The sequence below is a fragment of the Lepidochelys kempii genome, chromosome 3 (assembly GCF_965140265.1).
Source record: "Lepidochelys kempii isolate rLepKem1 chromosome 3, rLepKem1.hap2, whole genome shotgun sequence".
NCBI classification, from domain to species: Eukaryota; Metazoa; Chordata; order Testudines; family Cheloniidae; genus Lepidochelys; species Lepidochelys kempii.
The window spans coordinates 83,303,367-83,326,421 of record NC_133258.1 but is presented as its reverse complement, the minus strand read 5'-3'; the positions used below and the strand labels follow the sequence as shown (position 1 = coordinate 83,326,421).

Here is a 23,055-nt window from a genome sequence, read left to right as displayed (position 1 = left end):
AGTACTTGGGAAAATTCCATAGTAGTAACAAATGTCACATCTGCAAGGGATTTAAGCCTCACTCAAAGAAGGACAGAACAGTGACATTCAAGTATCTACTCATGAAAGCACCACTTCAGCCCTCTCGAAATCACTGCGCACACAGTTCTCAGATTACCATAGCCTTGGTGTGAAGTGCACCAGAAATGTCTGTGGCTCCTCAGTCCTGTACCAAAGAAAAGGCTTAGACTTTCCTCAGATTTAGTACTGTGCTTAGTCGTGTCAGTGCCTAAGCCTAGTAAAGGCAGAGACTCTAAGAAACATGTTGGGAAGAGTCTTTCTGTGGAGCAATCTTCAGCTAAATAGAAGCAATTGCTACCTCTGGAGCATGTGCCAGGTCTGTTGAGGGTGTCCCCTGAAAGCTCTCTGAGACAGTCATCAGCCGCTGCTGCTGACCACTGCAGAGGCATATGCAGCTGGGAGAGAACTATGTAGTACTCGGTACTGGTATCTCTGGCAGTGCAAGAAGGTTCAAAATTGGTACTGATGCCTGTGGCTATTACCACAGTGTGTCAGGAATTCATGGTACCAAGTCTCTGTATGTGCAAGCCTCCAATGATTTCCCTGGTACCTCCTTTCCCAGGCTCAGGGTACCAGTCCCTGGTACTGAGTAGCTCTGCATCACCCCCCCTCCCCCCGCATGTCAGATGGTTCAGACTCTTTTATCTTCAGATTCAGTGGTACATTTGTCTGTGTCCCATTCAAGGCAGAGGACATACCCTCCATCAGAGACTTGAGAACCGTGGGCAGTGCAGCTGTCTTAACACTGGCCTGCTCCTCCTTCCAAGTAGCAATAGCCCAGTTAAGATTGGGTCCCAGGCCCATATCAGTTGTCATTCTGGACACCATGGGGAGTTTCTCCCTCCTGCTAGGTCTTCCCTACAGTCATCTCATTCTGGGTCATAGAGACCTCTCTGAGGATATCATCACTGAGAACATTATTCTCTGATACCCAGTACCAACATTGGTACTGAGCACCCAGAACCACCTCAGGCCGCTTCCCAACTGCAAATCATGGAGTAGCTACCACCTCAGAATCCTGTGGTGTCCTCTTTCTTGTCACCAGACAAAGCAGTTGATGCAGTAAGCGATTCAATACCACTAGAATATCACTGAGCTCATCAAGGTTGTTTGAGAAGGGTGGCCTCTTTTCTTGATATTCAGGCAGAGATGGTGTGTGAAAGCTCCCACAAGTTGGTGGACATCCTGATATTGGTGGTCCCTGCCAGGGTGGCTCTGCCAATTAATGAAGCCATTATGGAGTGAGGCAAGGCACTCTGGCATATGCCGTCCTCCTTACCTCCTGCAGCAAATTGAACTGAAAAGAGGTACTACATCTAAGGGATATTAATATTTTATTCCCTCTCTTGGATTCCTTGGTGGTAGCAGCTGCTAATGAATGGGAGAGACAAATTCACCAAATATAGATTCCAAAAGGCAAATAAGTGAAGAGGCTGTACTTGTTCAAGCATAAACTTTATTCTACAGGGAGGATGCAGCTCATGATTGCAAACCAACACACACTCCCAAGCCACTAGGATTTCATCCTCTGGGAAATAGTTATAAAATTTAAAGACAAGCTGCCTAAGGGTTGTAAGTAGGAGTTTGCAGTAATTATGGATGAGTGCAAGCTGGTTGCCAGAATGGTTCTTCGGGCAACATAGATGATGCAGATGCGGTGGCTCGAACTATGGCATCAGCTATTACCATGAGAAGATGTTTGTGATTACAGTGCTCTGGGCTCCCCGCAGAAGTCCAGAAGATCATCCAGGACCTCCCTTTTGAATGTCCCTCTTTCCGTTTTGAATAAAACAGAAGATAGGCTCCAAAGTCCAAAAGATACAAGGACAATACTAAAATCTCTCAGAATCTATACTCCAGCGACAAGAGGAAACCATTCCATTCTCAATAGCCATACAGACACCAGGGTTTTCCAGTCTCAAGACCTGCCAAGGAGAAAGGACAGGGATTATTGGACATTTGCAAAGCAGCGACTTGGTCATTAGTTCATACTTTTATGTCTCATTATGCCATTGCCCATCAGTTCTGGGTGGATGCCAGTTTTGGATAGGTTGTCCTTCAATCACTGTTCAGGTAGACTCTCTAAGACCATCTCCTTATTTGTCTGTTTGTGAGTGGAATGGATATATGAAGCACTCAAAGAAAAGATGGTTACTTACCTTGCTGTAACTGTTCTTACATGTGTCCATTGCATGACCTGCCTTCCTTCCCTCTGTCGGAGTCTCTCCCGTATGAAGGAACTGAAAGATTTTTGGGGTGGAGCCACCCTCTTACACCAACACGTAGTGATGTGAGAAAACAGGGCACTCAAGCCACCCCAATAGGTGCCAGTGATGGGAAAAGTTCTCTGATAACTGTACACAAGGTGAGCACACACCTACAGAGGAATGGACGTGGCTATACTGAAGAACAACAGTTGGAAAAAATGGTTACCTACCTTTCTGTTTCTCCCACTCATATTGTGGATTCTCCAAGACCTCCACGCCACCCACCTTGAAGGGTTTTTGGGGACTTCCTATCCTCCTTTGTGTTTCTCTCCACAAACTTGTGTGGAAATCTTGCTGGGGGCATCTGAACGCCTAGATAATGTCCCCTCCCTCCCTCTCTCTCACCGTTGGGACACTTTCTTGGGATCAGCTCTTTCTATGGAGCTTTCCCCAAGTGCATGAACAAAGTTGCTGTGGGCTGAAGTAGCTGTTTGGGCTCTCCCAGCCATGGAACAACTCTTTTGGTTGGGGTGATTGGGAGGAGAGTGGTAAGGATCAAGTTTCCAGCCAGAACAGAAGGGGGCCATGGAACAGCTGAGTTATCCAAGGCATTAAATGCTCTCTAAGCACTCTAGTCCTTTAACATTAGTAGCAGGGAGGACCCCCTAGAGGAACAATGGGTCTGTTAAACTCATAGACTTTGAGGACAAAAGGGACTATCATGATCATCTAGTCTGACCTCCTGCACATTGCAGGCCACTGAACTTCCCCCACCCACTCCCTATAATAGACCCATAACCTCTGGCTGAGTTACTAAAATCCTCAAATCATAACATAAAAAGTACAAGTTACAGCAAGCCCACCATTTACACTCATTTAAACCTGAAAATGACCCATGCCCCATGCTGCAGAGGAAGGTGAAAAACCCTCAGGGTCTCTTGGGGCAGAAGGCCCCCCTGGACACCCTGAAACAAGTGCTCTTTTTCCTACACCACACTACAGGTGCATACAGCAACCCCACTCCTGATAGTGGTTGCATAACATCTCCCCCGGAGATCAGTCTGTATGGATTGGAAGGTATGATGGGGGGGGGAACAAACAACATTTCAGACAAGTGCAAGAGTTGTTGCTAAAGGTGGATAGGGGAGTAGGGGCAGGGCACTTGTTCTACTGTCTCAGGAGACGGAAGCCTGAACGCTTTGACCTGCTCCCTTTGTGGCCACTGTTAACTTCTGGCCACCTCGTCAGGGCAGCTCTTTGAAATCGTGCAGACAGGGAACAGAAACATTGTCTAAAAAATGCTTTCAGGGTGTAAGATTGGTGGGATTCTTTCTCTTACCCCTGAAGGAGGGATAGAATCTGGGAAGAAACTTGGAGGGACTAGCCAGATTCCATCTGTGCTTCCGAACCTTTCCTGAGGGCACATCTATGGACTGCACTGGGAGGAAAGAGAAATGCCAGAGAATGTCCTCTGCCTGGTCTTCTGTGGAGAGAATGGGTGAGATCAGACCCTAGATAGATGGTTCCCAGGGGCAGTTGAAAAGGGAGCAGGAAGAGCTGTGTCTTGTGTCTCACCCTTGCTACTTACTCCCCATTCTCTGTAGCAGCTGAGGCTCTGTCGTTGAGGACATCTGGGCTGTTTGTTGCTGCCCTTCCTGGTGGTAGCTCTGTTCCCATCAATGGTATCTGAAAGCCCTATGGGAGAATCAGAGTTCCTGAGAGTCCTTAAATCTTCTGCATTTCCCACCCACAACACACAATCATCTCCAAAATACTTCTTTTTAAATAAACACTTCTTTAACCCTGATATGCATAGCAGTTAATTATTTTCTTCAAGAATGTGGTAATTGTTTTGACCCTGTAGGTTCAGACTGTGGAAAAATCTTTGTGAATGTTTACTTTAAGCTGCCCCCCCCACACACACACACACATTAAAAACGTATCTGTTTGTTGAACTCCTTGAATACACATTTTTATAAACCATCTTCATGTATATTGATGCAGATTAAAAATATAGTACACTGCATTTCATTTAATCAATATGAAGGAAGGATGTGGAAGATTACTTCTGGGTTTCTAAAACTTTCTTTCAGAAAGTAGTGAGCCACAGTTCCAAGTTGCTTCTTCCAGCCTCTTAATTTCTTTGGCTGTAAATCTTTGTCCTGATGAAAGCAGGCAAACAGCTTTGACGCCAGGCTGGAATGGAGCAGTAAGTGCCAATGTGGAATCTTGACTCTGGATTATATTTAGCTGAGCATTTTGCTGCAGCTGTGTTATTAGCTAATAAATTTTAAATAGGGCTTTGCACTTTGTTTACTATTGCTGTGGAGGACTGGCAGAACTCGCACAAAATCTTTAGACCTATATTGAAGTCTTAAGTCAAGAATTTTAAAAGGTTGGAGTTTAGGATTCTTGATATGAATATATAAAATTGCGTGATGGGGTTAAAAGCAATTCTTGACAATTCTTGCTTCGTGTTTGGATATTTAGATTCTTAGGTTAGTCCTTCCCTTTCACCACTCAATTTACAGTTTCTGGTCCAACATGATTGCAAAAAGACTATTTTTAAACTGTATTTCAGTGAAACCAGTATCTTCTTTCTTGCGTTAATCCCATCAAATGGGGTTCACTCCAAGAGTCCTTTCCTTCCAGAGTGCTCTGTTTAATGCCATATTATCTCTCACTCCACATGCTAACTTGCCTTCCTTATGACATCCTGCCTTTTCTTCTTTGATTGGTCTCTTTTTCCTTCAATTTTGATCTGTTGGACTTTACCTACATAGTTGTCAGTACTGTGTCTCATGCAATCAGATCAACTGAGCCTACATTCCCTCACTTTTTTTCACTTATGGGTGTTACCTTGAGCATATCTGACATACACATTCCTCGGGTGAACTTTTTTTGCTTACACCACTCATCCATCTCAACATTTTCCTTTCTGTGGAACAGATAATTTGCACGTTTCTTCTTTGTTGCCTAACGCTCAGTGCCATACATCAAAACTGGATGGACCACCATTTCATAAAAAGAAAAGGAGTACTAGTGGCACCTTAGAGACTAACCAATTTATTTGAGCATAAGTAACATTCATAAACCAGTCGGAGAACGCTTCAATCTCTCTGGTCACTCGATTACAGACCTAAAGGTCGCAATATTACAACAAAAAGACTTCAAAAACAGACTCAAATGAGAGACTGCTGAATTGGAATTAATTTGTAAACTGGATACAATTAACTTAGGCTTGAACAGAGACTGGGAGTGGATGTGTCATTACACAAAGTAAAACTATTTCCCCATGTTTATTCCACCCCCCCGCCCCCCACCGTTCCTCTGACGTTCCTGATAACTGCTGGAAATGGCCCACCTTGATTATCACTATAAAAGGTCCCCGTCCCCTGTGCTCTCCTGCTGGTAATAGCTCATCTTAAGTGATCTCTCTCCTTACAGTGTGTATGATAACACCCATTTTTTCATGTTCTGTGTGTATATAAATCTCCTCACTGTATTTTCCACTGAATGCATCCGATGAAGTGAACTGTAGCTCACAAAAGCTTATGCTCAAAGTGGTTAATCTCTAAGGTGCCACTTGTACTCCTTTTCTTTTTGCGAATACAGACTAACACGGCTGCTACTCTGAAACCTACCATTTTATAGACTCCCTTTTAAACTTACTGGTATATTCCTGTCACATACTACGCCACTTACCTCTCTCCATTTGAGACAGGCATTTATTATCCTAGCTCTCATTTTGTCCAACATTTTTCTGGATTCTGGAACCCATATACTGAAACTTTACAGCATTTGTATTGTCGGCCCATCTAGTTTCAAGAATAATTCTTCAATATTCACATTTATTGAAACTATATACCATATACTGTTTATCCTCTGCTTATTTTGAACCCTCTAACACATCTCTCCATTTATCACAGGGGTACTCAAACTGGAGGTTGTGACCCCCAGGGGGTCATGAAGTTACTATGTGGGGAGTCATGAGCTGTCAGCCTCCACTCCTAAATCCCCCTTCTCCTCCAGAAAAATATAAAAAATGTGTTTTTAATTTATAAGGGGGTCACACTCTCACAGACTTGCTGTGTGAAAGGGGTCACCAATACAAAAGTTTGAGAACCACTGATCTATCAAGATCCTTTTCTGGACTGACTTTCTCCTCGCTGTATAGAATGATACCATCTGCAAACAATTTTGTATGTTCCTTGAGGGTATCCAGGATGACAGTAAACAAGAAAGGGCCCAGTGCTGATCCCTGATGCACTCCCATCTTTACCAATAGTTTGTATTTCACCACTAGAAGTTCTGATTATTGACATTGCACCTACATACGTGACTTGAACAAGCCACGCATCATAATCTGGTAACGTTTTTCCCTCATACCCCACCGGGTGTCTTCCCTTGGCACGCTTTTCAAAGGCCTTTTCCAGATGAACACCAGTGGTGTTAGAACAATTTTTATAGTGGGGGTGCTGAAAGCCATTGCACAAAACTGAAACCCCCTCTATATGATGGAAACTACTTCTAGCCCAGAGCATGTTGCCACACCCCCAGGTCCAGCACCCTGATGAACACCATGTGAATGTTTTTATCCTTTTATCTACATTTTTACAATAGATGCCTCAATGCAAAGACAGCTTCCATTGTTGACCGTCCTGGCAAGAAGCCATATTGATCTGCACTAATATCTTCATTTCTTAGTCTTATTGAAGACTCTCTGTTTTGTTGTATAATTCATCAGGTTCATACATCTATACTTTGTATGGTTGCCAGCATTACCTTTTTCCTTTCTATATTGACATAAGATAGTTTTCCTCCATGGATTTGGTATCTTTCCCCATCTTATGATTAAAATGAATGGGGATGTCAGCAGATGGACGCCCTCTATTCCAAGCTTTTTCCATGCCTCAATGGGGATTCTGTCTTGGTCTATGCCCTTATTATTTTTCATTGCTTTTATAGCATTTGCCATTTCATCTGGTGTGATTAGGCTCTTCTGCATCAAAATTCATCATTTTAAAGTTGCATTGCTCTCTTGGGTTTTCTTCATTTAAAAGCTGTTCAGATACCTTTTTTTCATAGATCCTTTGTGCGACTATCAGTCAACACCCATCAGTTTCATCTTTGAATCTCACCTCCTTTATGTCTTCTGTCATATGCGTTCACCAGTCTGCACACTTCCCCCTTTTCTTTGTTCTTGTGTAAAGTTCCTTGAAGACCCGTACTTTTCCAATTACATTCCTAGCCATTTTCTTTACAAACATCTATTCCTCCGGGTCTCATTTGCTCCTATTCCTTTGCCAGAATTTAAACTTTTTTCCCTTTATCTTTTATCACTTCTTGTATTACAGTACTTAACTTCTCCACCAAATGCCAATGGGAGATCTGCATGAAGATCAAGATTAAAATATGGCTTTTATGTACAATCTAGCAGGGTACATTGAGCATTTTGAAATTATGGATCATTGCTATTTCTTCCCTAGTTCCTATTCCGTGCCCTTTAATCTTCCTTCTTTTTTGTTTTTCTTTCCTCTTTGTCTTCCCCTTTCTTCTGCATTTCTTCATTTTCTATCTTGCATCTGTTCCCAGTTTTTTCTCCTCCAGTCCCCATGGGCTTCACTCTTCTCCTGTGTATATAAAACTATTTCATTACTAATTATTTTGATGCACAAATTGTCATTGTTAGGCGTTAGCTTTTTCACCTCAGTGAAGTTAATGGGGGTGGGCAAGTTAACACCAACCAGAGCTGTTGTTTGAGGCTGCCTGCAGCCTCAAGAAGACAACATTGTTTTGGTTTACATTTATATTGAGGAAGTTAATTTTGTAACTGTCTGCTAGGAACTTTTCTTTAAAAGGAAATTTAGATTCTGCAGAATCTCAACTATTCTATGTCAGACACCTAAATACATCAAGGGGGTTAGACCCACACATAGGATTGATGTATAACTCCTGTAAGCTGTAGTATGTGGGTGTTCTTCATTTCTGAATTGGTACAATTTGTGTATCAATTTAAATTTGTAAGTTCTTTGTGTGATCCTTTGGATTAAATAGAAGATCATTATTGTCATCAGCTACGTAACAAAAGGATTATGCTCAAGTTAATTACCAAGTATTCATACAGGGCTCTTCAGTTTGTAGTCCTGAAAGAAACGTAAAGAAGCAAATACAACGTTAGGCTATATTAGGATAGTAATAGAGGATATGGTAAATATGACAAGATGGTATAGTAGATCTTCGCCTTGAATGCTCTTAAGCTTTGGTTATCTCCCAAAAGGCATAACAGAAATAGAAGAAGTCCAAGTAAGGGCAACAAAAGTTAACAGCAGAGGTTTGGGGTTGAAATGAAGTTTTTATGAGGCAAAATTAAGACTAGAATTATTTGGTTTGGAAAATGAGAGAACATAAGGGGTATTTAAAATTGAGTGGAATGAAAAGTCCAGTCATGTGCACTTGTTTTCCTATTACCGTAGTACAATAACTGGATGCTCTGTGAATTAAGAGGCATCAAATTTAAAAAGAGAAATAACATATATAAACAGGATATATTGAGGCAAATAGCATTAGAGGGTTTTTTTAAAGCAAAACCACTGTGATGGGTTCCCCAGGGTGTAACCTGGAACTGAGGTACCATTGAGCCCTCTATCCATCCAACCTGGGCTTCCTTTACACTGTGATGCTGTTGCTAAGCCACAAACCTCTGTCAGGTACTGTACTTACATAGCCATCCTCAGGCAGGGACACACACCCAGCTGAATTTACATGAATGCTTCTCCCAGTTAAGTCATGAACTAACAATAGAGAGGCTCCAGCCGTTTCTCCCAGCTACCCAATCTAGAACCCCAGAGCTGTGCCATCTTACCCTGGTCAGAAGCCTGACCGCTGTAAGTTTTACCCAGTCCACCACTTCTACAAAGGAAAGTGGACGTGCACCAGCCCTTGCAACTTGAGCAGATTTCCCAAGTACTCCAAACAAAACACACTGTTTTAGGTAAAATATAAAACACTTATTAACTACAGAAAGATTTTAAGTGATTATAAGTAACACACATTGATTGGTTACCTAAGAAATAAAAGTGAAATCGCAATCTGAGTTCTTAAACTAGACAGGATTTGAATCAAGTAGTGTTTCACCCTGGTAGATGATATAATTCCTTAATATACAAGCTGGAATTCTCCTTTCCAGTCTGGGACCACCTCCCCAGTTCAGTCTTTTTCCTCCAGACGTGTTTCCAGGTGCTGAGTTGTGGGGGGAGTGAGGCCAAGTGATGATATCACTTCCCTCTTTTATAGCTTTTTACACCTTGCTGGAAAAAGCTTTTGCTATGACATGGGTCAAGCAGTCTCCATTGTCTATGTGCTATCTCTGAGAAATCTCCATTGTATCCAGCTCTTAAGATAGTCATTGAGAGTGTGGACTCCCTTTAATGGGCCATCAGCAGTGTCTAGCTGCTGCATTGTTGTGGTACCTGAAAGACTGGTTGTGGGTGTTCCTAACCTTACAATATATTTCATAACACACACATAGCATAACTTCCCATGCAGTGATAGCACATAAAGATTAATATCCTGTTGGGTTGTAACAGGTCAAATCTTTTAAAATGATACCTCACAAGGCATACGTTCTACAAAACATAACATAATTATGTGACAGATGAATATAGGGGTTCCAGGGTACTGTTTTGGGCACACTGTGCCACAAACCCTGCATAAAAACTTGCATGAATAAGAATATAATCTATTTATACTTGATACATAATAGGTGTAACATTATATAGGCTAATTAAAGCATAACACTACAATAAGGTAGAATCAGGAAGAAAATTTCCCCTCCTCTTTTACCTCCCCAGCGGAATTGGCATTGCCCAACTAGCCAGACACTTTGGATTTTGCCTTCTTTAATACACACGGCATATGCCACTGCTAAAAACTAGATTATAATGTTTAGCACTTATGGATGCTTTATAGCATCAAAGGACTTTACAAATTCTTAAATAATCCTAGTACCATCCCCCTAAAATAAGGAAAGTGAATATTGTCCCATTTTACATATAGGGAAATTGAAACAGTGATGAAGCAACTTTCTGAAGGCTACACAATGAAACATTTATGGAGCTGGGATTAAAACTCAGGACTTTACAACTCTCTGTTCTATGTTCATCTGTCCAGATCACACTGCTTCTCAAGATTATATCACTGGTCTGTTCTAATATGGTAGTTTTTCTTACAAAGACATGTCCATTCTAAAATAATGTGTTCTAAAAACAGTGGTAATGCTTATCATGAATATGATTTCTTCTTTTGTATCTTAACCATGTTTCGTCTCAAACGCCTTTCAACCAGGAAAATCATTAGATTACTGTTTGCTTTCTAATGATGCAAAATTGAGTCCTATTTTCTTTTATTCCACTATCTGTAAAGACTTTTCAATTGACTGTAATCACTTTTAATAAACAGTTTAAATATCATCAACAATGATTATAGGTAGTGATCATTTAATAATTCCGTTTCAGTTAAGCACATATTTTTCAGTGGAATGTTGCTACATTAAATATCATAAACCATTCACGTACCATCACTGGCTCATCTATGGTGATCTTTATTGTGGGACACACGATCAAGTGAGCTGTAGCTCACGAAAGCTTACGCTCAAATAAATTTGTTAGTCTCTAAGGTGCCACAAGTACTCCTTTTCTTTTTACTGGCTTATGAGTAGACAGTAATTTAAGTTTTCTATCATTGCAGTGTTAACTGCAAAGTCAGCTTTGGACTGATGATCCTTTATTAACCGCTGTTCATTCTTATGCACGTTTTATGGGTAATTGGAGATGCTGTCTTTTTGGAGAGGAGAACTGGTGGAAGATAACATCTGGTTCATTTTGTGAATTATTGACAACTTGTAACTTGAGGATGTTATACAATTCCAACCTTAAAGATTTGTCAAATTGATTGTAAATAATTCAGCTGTTTGTAAGAGAAGGTTATAATGGAATGAAACTGACTACTCTGTTTAATCAGTGCAGTGAAAACACCTGTTGTAATCAGTTGAAGTTGACCCAAGAGACCTTGTGCAAGTGTTTACCCAACAAAAGAGTGATATGAGACACAGTAACTAAAGTGCAAGGAATTTACAAGTTCCTTGAGACTAAAAGCTCTGCTTAATGAAAGTTAAAAGCTCAACTTCAAGAAATGTATAAAATCTGCAGACACATTCAGCACAGCTTTTAGTCTGTGAGATCACTAGTAGAGGTGGGCAATTTCTTTTTCTTTTTTTGGATGAATACTTTATTTGCCAAAAAAGGCAGTTTCAGGTTAACAAACTATTTGTGAATTTGGGTCAAATTCCATGAATTGTTTCATCTGAAAAATATGGGGGATTCTGAAAAAGTCATGCATTGTTTTAACATTTTTTTTAAATGAAACATTTGGACTTTTCATTTCAAAACATTTTTATTTTGAATTTTAGCTTATTTGATTTTGTTTAAAGGGTGAGAACCTTCTGAAAATGAAACAAAATGTTTTAGTTTGTGTTGAGCCGATAATTTCTTTGACCTAAAACTAATAAGCTGTTATGGGATAAGAGGGAAGGTCCTCTCATGGATCAGTAACTGGTTAAAAGATAGGGAACAAAGGGTAGGAATAAATGGTCAGTTTTCAAAATGGAGAAAGATAAATAGTGGTGTCCCCCAGAGGTCTGTACTGGGCCCAGTCCTATTTAACATATTCATAAATGAATTGGAAAAAAGGGGTAAACAGCGAGGCTTCAAAATTTGCCGATGATATAAAATTACTCAAGATAGTTAAGTCCCAGGAAGACTGCAGAGCTACAAAGGGATCTCACAAAAGGAGGTGACTGGGTAACAAAATGGCAGATGAAATTTAATGTTGATAAATGCAAAGTAATGCACATTGGAAAACATAATCCCAACTATACGTAAAAAATGATGGGGTCTAAATTGGCTGTTACCACTCAAGAAAAAGATCTTGGAGTCATTGTGGATAGTTCTCTGAAAACATCCACTCAATGTGCAGCGGCAGTCAAAAAAGCTAACAGAATGTTGGGAATCATCAAGAAAGGGAAAGATGACAAGACAGATCGCCTCTGTATAAATCCATGATACGCCCACATTTTGAATACTGCTTGCAGATGTGATAGCCCCATCTCAAAAAAGATATACTGGACTTGGAAAAGGTTCAGAAAAGGGTAACAAAAATCATTAGGAGTATGGAATGGCTTCCACATGAGGAGAGATTAATAAAACTAGAAAAGAGACGAGTAAGGGGGGGATATGATTGAGGTCTATAAAATCATGACTGGTGTGGAGAAATAAACAACACTTCTTTATTTACTTCTCATAACACAAGAACCAGAGGTCACCAAATGAAATTAATAGGCAGAAACTAAAGGAAGTACTTCTTCACACAGCGCACAGTCAACCTGTGAAACTCCTTGCCAGAGGATGTTGTGAAGCCCAAAACTATAACAGGGTTCAAAAAAGAACTAGATAAATTCATGGAGGATAGGTCTGTCAGTGGCTATTAGCCAAGATGGGCAGGGATGGTGTCCCTAGCCTTGGTTTTGCCAGTATCTGGGAATGGGTATTGGGGAATGGGTCACTTGATGATTACCTGTCCTGTTCATTTCCTCTAAAGCACCTGGCCACTGTTGAAAGACAGGATACTGGGCTAGATGGACCTTGAATTTGACCTAGTGTGGACATTCTTATGTTTTTGGGGTTTTTTTCAGTTTCTCACTGAAACAAAATTGGGTTGACCCAAAATGATTCTTTTTGTTTTGTTTTGTTTCACCACTGAACCAAGTAATCAATTCTTCTTCGAGTGATTGCTCATGTCCAGTCAGCTTAGGTGCGTGTGCTCGCCACATGCACTGGTGCTGGAAGTTTTTCCTTCAGCAGTATCCGTTGGGGACCAGCTCTGGTACCCCCCGGAGTGGCACGCATATGCAGCAGCATATAGGGCGCCACCCGCCCCCTCCACCCTGAGTACCTTCTTGCCGCCAGTGATGGTGCATGGAACTGTTGCTGCTTCAGCTAGCGCTGTTGCTTCTTGTTCATTCAAACCCATTTACCTCTTGTATATTATTGTATATTGTTTCCCTATAGTTTTAGTTTCCCTATTTGTTAGGGATTGAATAGGTCCCGAATAGGACTTCGCCTCAGGACGGAGCATGCCCTGGTCCCCAGGCTTTAAGCCCTGTGATCACTGTAAAAGGCCCATGCCCATTAGCGATTCACATTAACAATTATTTACAGTGGTTGGGCGAAGGTCACATTCGTGATAAGTGCAAGATCTGCAAGTCCATCAAGCCCAGGACAAAGAAGGAGCATGGCATTTGCTTGAAAGCGTTCCTTAATCTACCCTTAACCCAATGTCAGAGCAGTGCTCCGATTCGGCACTGAGCACCATGACCTCGGTGTGCAGCACCCCGCCAGTACTGACTGTGAGCCAGCAATGGTCTCCTTCCATGCTCCAGCCAAGAAGCCAAGGAAGACTGGGTGAGGAAGGTCTACAGCTTCTTGCAAGGGAAAGGACAAGTCTGGGGTGGACCAAGGCCCTGTCTCGGGCACCTCTTCACACGTTTGGGATCTCAGGCCCCAGCTCCGCTCTAGTCGGGTAGTCCAGTCCACTCCCCACGGCTACCCTGGTTAGCATAGGAGGTCCTTGTCAGCTCCAGGTGCCGTCCACGCTGGAGGCCCTGCAAGCGGCGCAAGAGATTATGTCCCTCCTGGTGTTGCCCACTCCAGCCCCTGCAGGGTCCTGGTCACAGGGTAAACCCAAGTTTTGAACCACCACAGTCTCCACCTCTACGGCAAAGCTCCCCACCATGGGGGACGTCCCGCCACTGGTCACCCTCTCGCAGCCAACATGTTTCTGACCGTGATAGGCAGAAGCTTTGCAGCCCTATCCAGTCTCCAGACCTCGGACAAGGGCAGAGAGGCTTGAGGTGTGGCTCACCAGTGACTGGGCACAGACCTCTGTAGGCACGTGCTCCCCAGCAGGAGTTTCAGAGTTGGTGCCCGGAATCTCTGCAGCACCAGTACCACTCCAAGGACAGGTCAAGGGACCGACGGGACTGTTCGCTGGACCTTCGCCGATCCCCCAGGGCGGCAGCACCAGATGTGGCTATATCTTCACAAGGCCAAACCTGTTCTGGTTCTCGGTACCACTTGTGAAGCATGAGGCATAGATCACCGGATCAGGGCCATCATGGATTCACCAAGTGCCAGTGGTCATGAAGGCCCTGATCCAGATGCTCGTTGAGGTCAGCCAGATCCAACTCTGGGAGGAGCGACCGGTACCGATCGGGGACAGAGCCACCACTTAGCCTTGTCTTGGTTGCAGGGGAGCAACTGCTTGGGCTCTAGCTTGGGTTTGCAGCGAGGTTCCCTAGCTGCGGGACAAGCTCTGATACCTACGGTGCAGATGACGGCAGCGGCACCGCAGCCGGCCCCGTGGCCTCAGACTCCGTGGCTGGCACAGTGGTACCCATGGGGGTTCACTCAGCCCTCCCAAGCCACCGGCTTGGTATCCGGAGCTTCGGAGAGATCAGCTACCTCTCACCTGCCCCCCTCAAGAGGCCTTGGCTGCAGCCACCCCATTGGCACAGGAGAAAGTGGGCAAGCAAGCTGCCTGACCATCTCTGGTTGCGGAGGACCACTCAGTACGGGCTTCCTCCTTGTTGTTGCCAGACAAGGCTATAGTGGGGCTCCCTCCTCTGGTTCCCCAGGATGATTCTATGGTGCATCATGAGCTGCTAGTGGGTCGCCGCCAACCTGGGCCTCCAGGCGGAGGAGTTAGAGGAGCCACAGACTCCCTCTTTGATGTTCTCTGCCCCATAGCCCCAGCCAGAGTAGCTTTACCCTTACATGAAGGGGACACGAAAATTACAAATGCCCTCTGGCAAGCCCCCGCCTTCTTGCGCGCCGCCATCTTGGAGATCGGAGGCAAGTACTTTGTGCCATCCAAGGATCACAAGTACCTTTTATACTCACCCTGCTCCCAATTTCCTAGTGATAGAGGTGGTCAACCACAGGGAGAGACAGGGTCAACCGGGGGCTACTCCTAAGAATAAAGACTCAAGGAGAGTTTATTCGTCCTCTAGTCTATAGTTGTGGGTTGCCAACCATCAGGCCCTCCTAGGCCATTATGATTTTAATATGTGGCAGGCCATGACCAAGTTGATGGACAACACAGTCTTGATGGACAACACAGCCTCAATGTTCTATATCAACAGACGGGGTCACTCAATCCTCGCCCTATGCCAAAAGGTACTCCATCTTTGGGACTTCTGTGACTATGGAATCCATCTAGAAGCGTGTCATCTCCTGGGGGTCCAGAACACATTAGCAGATCACCTAAGCAGGGACTTCTTCTCTCACCGCGAGTGGGCTCTCCACCCAGAGGTAGCCTGCACAATCTTCCAGAGGTGGGGATCTGTCCAAGTGGATCTGTTCTCCACCAGGCAGAACAGGAAGTGCCACCGCTTCTGCCCCCGATGGGCTCTTGGCAAGGGCTCCCTCTCCGATGCCTTCCTCCTGTCCTGGGCGGGACACATGATATATGCGTTGCCTCCCATAAATCCCGCTCATCAGCAGTGTCCTGGCGAAAACCAAGTTATCATGATTGCCCCAGCATGGCTGCGCCAACCACTGACTATTATCATAATTTATGACATTTGTCTCTAGGGGCCAATTGAGAAAGGGGCCCCATTGTGCTAGGCACTGTACAAACTTAGTCCTGTCCCAAAGAATTTACTTCTAGATAGACAAGACAGACAAATGGTAGAGAAAAAGGCTATAACCTATTGAGCATAGTTAACACTGATAGTCTGCAAATGCTAGGTTAGTATCACAGTATTTTTCAGCTTTGAGTGAGGTTAAGCGAGGTTATTTTCTGCGGCCTGCCAGCTCCCCGTGCCCTCCCGCCCCCAGCACTTACCTAGAGCCGCTCTGGCCCAGCGCGCGCTAGGGGCAGAGCTGGCTGCCTGCCTGCCTGTCCTGCCTCCGCACCTCTCCAGGAAGCGGCCAGAACCTGGGGGAGGGGAGGGGAGGCACAGGGGTCTGTGTTGCCCTTGCTTCCAGGCACTGCCCCCGCCTCTCCCATTGGCCAGGAATGGGGAACTGCAGCCAATGGGAGCTTCGGGGGATGTACCTGGAGGAGCGACCAGGGGAAGGGGTTGGAATGGGGAAGGGAAGGGGTGGGAAGAGGCGGGGCAGGGGCAGGGCCTCATGGAAGGGGTGGAGTGGGGGCAGGGCTGGGGGCAGTGAGGGGGGTGTCAGTGATGCAGCCCTCGGGCCAATGTACTAGTCCTCATGTGGCCCTCATGGTCATTTAAGTTTGAGACCCCTGATCTAAAGAAAGGGAGAGAGGGGGCTTTAAAATGGAAGGGGGATAGGGCAGGGTAGGAGGCTACCACGGAGGACAGCTGGGAGGAGGCTGAGGTCAGCTGTACATAATTTGTGCACAAAGTGTGATTTCGCCACAACACCCATCCTATCACTTTCCCATTAATTCCTAAATCTAAAAGAAATTCCAAGCTTTTCTTCCATTCCGTTCTCTTCATCTGTCCACTTCACTGAATGACCGACCTGTGTGTCCTGCGTCATGTGGCAAGCTGAGTTAAACGAGGTTCCTATCAAGTACTGGATCTAGCAGCTCATAACCAGACTTGTTATGGGAGGGATATGGAGTTAAGGAGAAATATGTAGCAGATCTTTAAAAGTTTTTGTTTTACTTAGTTGGTGAGGGTCCCTTAATCAAGCTGACCCAACCCAATAAGAATAAGTACTAACAGATTCCATTACATAAATGTAGTTCAGAAATCAGTGGTTTATCTAAAATAACCCGTAGTGCAACTCACTTTTTTTTTTGGTCACCATTTTTATTTTTCTCTGGTTGTGTTGGTCAGTGCTAATAAGGGAGATACTAACAGAAGGATCACATAGGGGAAAAAAATCCTTTAGGTCTACTAATCTGTAATTCTTAAGCATGTTCAAAAACTCCTTGAGCTTTGGAACATTCTTTCTAACTTTTTCCCTACCCACTTCTTACACAATAGTAAAAGTACTTTTGTAAACAACCTTCAAATTAGGGTTAATCCCTAAAATGATATCGTCTGCACGCCCTGAACAGCAGTAAAACATGGAGGTTAGCAAGCTGTATTGTACACAAATTGTGTTCTATCCCAAAGTAAAATATACAGTATAATTATAAAATACTCATAGTTGTTACTAGGTTGAAAATGTATCTGTTTTTCCTGGCAGTGCACTTACATTTTTTTAATCTGCAAATTAAATTTGCTGAGTCCCTAATGTAGTCCCTTCTTGTATTGTATTCTTTTAATTGCAATCTTGTAAACAACTACCTACTCCCTTCACCCCCTTGAGACAACTAAGAACAAGGTGGGATAGAGGCTATAAATGGTGTTATCAGGAAGTTCACAGTGATGTCACACACTCTAGCATAACTGCTTCAATGGTTTGAGGAAGACTTCTGTGTGTGAAGGGAGAAAATGTAATGAGATTGATAGTAGAATAATACCATATATTGGGGGGAGGAGGGGAACTGATACATCTCTTTCCTTTAAAATCACTTGATAAATCACTTACTAGTATTCCATTTGGGTTGCAAATTGAATTTAGCTAATATTTTGATAGTTGACAGGGTAACATAAAACAAATTTGCCTTTGTAGCAGCTCCTATTAAATGTTTGGAAAGCACTATATAAATTCTAAGTATTTATTATGGCATTCTGGCTCTGATGTTGCAGCAAGCTGTTCATGAGAGCATGTTCTCATTTTAACGAGACTTTACCAACAAAAATATTTGTGTTTATATTCGTGTAAAACTCTGTTTACAGGAAACAATGCGTTTAAACAGTGTAAATGTGGAGAACAGAGTATTTTAAGAATTTAATAGTCTCTCTAAAGGCATATGTAATTGTTTAATAAAACCCAGTAACTTTAAAATAGACAGCTACCCTCAGGACAGGTTGCTTTAAGTAAGAATATAAAAGACTTTTAGCTGTCAAGTTGAGAGTTCTGTTTCTCCTGTGACAGTTGACATCCCTGATTACACAGGTTTAACCAAGCTGCATTCCCTTCCCTGTTTTAGGTGCTTGTGACTGAGGATGTCTTCAGCTGTTTTTTATTTTTAGGACCTATCCAATATTAAACTGATAAGAACAGATACTACACTTGATCTTAGCTCAGAGCGTTTGCTGGGCAAACACAACTGTAGTCAGCAACCATCTACCATGAAGCTGGTTGCTCTAGTTTAAGTTAAGAGAAAAAAGTGCTGGGTGACAGAAATGCTTATTACAATGAGCATTTTCACATTAATCCATTCACCAAATTGAAATCACACTTGGTGCTCTGCCACTGATATGTTGTTCCAAAGAATTTTAAAACCATTTAGAGGACTCTTTTACATACAGTAGTGCCCCTCATTTTGGTAGCTTTGCATTCTCTTTTTGTTGATGATAAAAAGACATGCATGTAAAAAAACTGAGGGGTACAACCATATGTCATGGCTATATGGGGATATCTGCACCTCAGTCCCCTTTCTGGTCTTTCTGAGGCCTGGTCTACACTACAGAGCTAGGTCGATGATGGGCAGCTTAAGTCGACCTAACTCTTTAAGTGTTGACATTAAATGTGGCTCTGACCAATGTAAGTCGCCCACGACAGTAACTTAACTCCACCTCCGCAAGACGCATAGCGCTTAAGCTGATGTAGTTAGGTCAACACAGTGTCAGTGTAGACACTGTGTTGCTTACATTGACCGTTTCTGCCTTTCAGAAACGGTCCCACAATGCCCCACAGTGGCAGTTAAATCGGTGCAAGTGCTCCTATTGAGGACACGAACCACCAACACAAGAAGTATAGTATGGACAAGTAAAACAGATTCAATTACTGAAGTGGCTGTACGTCGACGTAACTTATGTTGACGCAATTTTGTAGTGTAGACTGGCCCTGAATGCAGCCCACTGGCCTCTGCCCTTTATCTGTCTTGGGGTGGAATCCTGTGATTCTTCCACTTGTACAGCAGGACTCCTGTGTATACCAACTGCTTTTTACTGTGCAGGCCTATCTCTAAGCACCTGTTAGGGTCTTCCTTTGGGAACCTCTGACCTGTGATACTGACTAGCAGACTTCTAAAAGTATTTTTATTTAGCAGCTGGAACAAAGGTTTAGAGAAGTTATTTTAAAACAATATAAACACACATTCTGTCTGAACTTCTGCACTGTCAGTCCTTTTGCTTCAGTTACCTTGCAGATTGCTTACCCAGAGAGACAGTGCACGGAGCTATGTCTACATTGCAGTGTAAGCCCAGAGTTCAAACTCCATCTCAAGCCTATTCTCCCCCCCCCCCCCCCCCGCCACCTACACACACATTGCGCTGATCCAGGATTCCAGCACTGTACAGAGGGCTTGAGTCAAGTTGGGACCTGGGGTTCAAGCCCTGTTGGTTTGCAGTGTAGACACAGCCCCACTGGATTTGTGCTCTGGCAGTCTGCCACAAGTTTCCCACAATCCCATGAGCTGACTTTCTTTGTCCCCTGGATAGTCAAGTTTTCCCAGCCTGCACACATGAACAAAGGACTAGAGCAGCCAAACTTTGGAGGGCACTAGAGAGTCTGGAATATAGGTGATTAGACTCAAGGCTGCATAATGCAGTGTAGGTGCTGGAGATCCAGGTTGGGACCAAGCCTTCAACAATTTCTAACCTACAAATGTGTGTAGATGCTCAAGCCCTAGATTAACGAACTAAGGAGAGGTTAACAAACCCAGGATTTGCTAACTCAAGTTCTAACCCTGGGCTTACATTGCAGTGTAGACATATCCTCTGAGTCTCTCTTGACACCAGCTCTCCATCATGGTTCTCTTTCATATTCTCTTTCTCTCAAGGATGCTGTGTTTCAGAAAGCTCCTCCTTCTTACTTGTGGAGTTCTGAGTCACATTACCGTTCATCATGAAAGGGGCAAAGTCCTCCTTCCTAAGGATTTATCACAGGGTGGACAAACTACAGCCTGTGGGCCGGATCCGGCCCATCAGGGCTTTGGATCCATTCCGTGAGATTTCCAGCCCCATGGTGCCACGGGGCTAAGGCAGGCTCCCTGCGTGCCCTGGCCCCGCGCTGCTCCTGGAAGGTGCTGGCACCATGTTCTTGTGGCCCCTGGGGGTGGGGGGGGCAGAGGGCTCTGTGCTACTCTCTCCTGCAGGTACCACCACTTGCAGCTCCCATTGGCCTCTGCTCCCCCACCCTCTCCTGCAGGGGCTGCAGGGACGTGGTGCCTGCTGCTTCCGGGAGTGGTGCAGGGCCAGGGCAGGCAGGGAGCCCACCTTAGCCCCACTGCGCGCCGCTGTCACCCCAGAGCCACTCCAGGTAAGCGGCGCCAGGCCAGAGTCTGCATCCCAACACCCTGCCCTGAGCCCCCAGTGACCTCTCCTGGGGCCCCCCCTGTACTCCATACCCCTTCTGCACCCTAACCCTCTGAGCCCCCTCCCGCACCCCAATCCCCTGCCCTGAGCCCCCTGCCACACCCCTTCCTGCACCCCAACCCCTTGCCCTGAGCCCCTTCCTGCACACCGCACCCCCTTCCATACCCTGCATTCCCACCCCCACCTGCAACCCCAGCCTCCTGCCCCAGCTCTACATTCATGGCTCCACATGCAATTTCCCCACCCAGATGTGGCCCTCGGGTCAAAAAGTTTGCCCACCTCTGATTTATCAGGTTTGCTCCACTGGCACACCAGGGAGTCACTCTCCTTCCTGTTCTGTCCCAGGCACGTATGATTTGGATTATAATTTTCAATTGTTTAGGCTATAGTATTATACATGCCCACTTCCTCCAGACACCGCCTGTAGACCCAGGCAGTTCTTAATATAAAATACACCTGTGCAATCATATCTTAATTACAGTTCAACATAAGAATGAGTACAGATCAATACAGTTAGGAGGAGGTCCATCTGAGATCTGACTTTTATTAGAAAACGAAGTACTCGTGCAAGTGAGGAAGAAGAGAGAATAAGACTGAAATTACTATTAGAATGCAGGGACAAAGTAGCATTTTTCTCCTAGATCATGGAATACATAGTTTGGACTTTATATCCAGTTATAAGCTTTCTTTCACCTCTAGGTTATCACCTGTTCAAATCAGAGCCAATTCTATAACCCCCTTTCTCTCATAAAAAGATGTATTGGTTCCTTTTTAAAATTAAATCTTTTAAATTAATTTTTTTTCACTGATTCTTTATTCTGTCTGAGGTTTGAGAGGTGCCAGAAATCAGCCAACACTGGATAACTTTGAAAATATTGATTTTTGTTTTGTTTTGTTTTTTGCTTTTTGTTTGTGGGAACATTTTGTCTATTGCAATGTATGTAGTGTATTTTGTGTGCAACTTTAGCACATTTGAATGTGAGTGGGTATATGCAGTGCTTTCCTTTCTCAATGTGTTTTGAACATAGTATTTTTAAGATGCTGTACCACATGCAACAGTATGGGTGGCCTACCAATAGTAGTGGTCTCCTCTCCCTATAGCAGCAAGTCAGCCTGAACTGTTTAATAATGTTCTTTAAGGAACAGTGGCTTTAGGGCTAACTTTTTTTTTTTAAAGTGTGAAACCACTTTAAAGGTTTTGAACTGAAATTGTTAGCAATTGTTCTAATCATGTTTTGACTTGATTCCGATAACAAACAAGTACTAAAGAAACTGAGTGAGTGTAGCAAAGCGACGACTCATTGGTGCAGCATCTCCTGCTGGTTGTCTTGGGAATTAGCTCTTCAGCCTCGGAGTGCCCTCTGCTGGCCGGTGTCTCGCCTGCCTCAGGCCCCCATGTCCCTCCCGGACACCAGGGCCCTTTACCTCGGGGTGCTGCCCCAATGCAGTGCCCCCACGCTCCAGGTCTCCCCTCCCAGGGGAACCCCCAACCCTCTAAGCCCACCTTGCCTCAGTGGCTACTGCCAGTCTTCATCTAGCCCCCTTTCTGTGGGGCAGACTGCAGTCTGTAATCCACTCATCACTGGATTTGGACCTGCTGCCTTTCTTGCCCCCAGCTGTCTCCCTGCAGCCCCAGTACCTCCTTTGGCTTTTAACAAGGCCTCAGGCTGGAGCTCCCCAGCTCCTCTTGCCCTTCCCCAGCACTGCTCTGCTTCAGGTACCCTTTGCTCCTTCAGGCAGCTAGGTTTATCTCTCTCGGAAGCTGGAGAGAGACTCCTTGCCTTCTGGCCTTACAGCCCTTTTATAGGGTCCTGATTGGCTGCCTCTCAGCCTTTTCTGATTGGCTCTCAGCCCCAGCCCTCACCAGGGGCTGGCTTTTAACCTTTGCTGAACTGGAGCAGGGTGACTGCTCTGCTACAGTGAGCATATAATACCTGTACTATTAAAGTGTGACCAAATTGCAGACCAAAGACCTCAAGTTTCTGTAGTTCTACTGACATTCCAAACAAATAAATCACAGATATTCTCATATGATTTTACAACTAACTGCATTACAAGAGTCCCAAATCTTTTTAGTTTACAGTACTGTGTGTATTGTTGCTAGAATTAAAACAAACAAACACAAAAAACAACCCAAGGACTTTGCAAAATACCTAGTAGTTTGTCCCCATATTGAGTTTGGAACAATATCTTTAAGTGTAAGATAATAAAGATCTTGGAAAGTAGGCATGAAGGAATTTACAGAGGCAACTGTTTCCGAAGTTGAATAGGAAGATACTGAGCTGGACAGAACTGAATGAACAAAAACAGTAATAGAAT

The 23,055-nt window shown here is 44.1% G+C and overlaps 1 protein-coding gene and 1 long non-coding RNA gene across 12 annotated transcripts in view; one reads left to right on the top strand and one right to left on the bottom strand.

The window, feature by feature from the left end:
- The window catches only part of SESN1 (sestrin 1), a 137,683-nt gene that overhangs the window by 73,287 nt on the left and 41,341 nt on the right, over nucleotides 1-23,055 (top strand). The gene's annotated exons all lie outside the window — the stretch shown is intronic.
- LOC140908212 (uncharacterized) lies at nucleotides 1,525-4,236 on the bottom strand. The gene is made up of 3 exons (XR_012157806.1): nucleotides 3,856-4,236; nucleotides 3,607-3,750; nucleotides 1,525-1,985 (listed from the first exon to the last, which is right to left on the bottom strand). It is a non-coding gene; the product is annotated as an uncharacterized lncRNA (long non-coding RNA).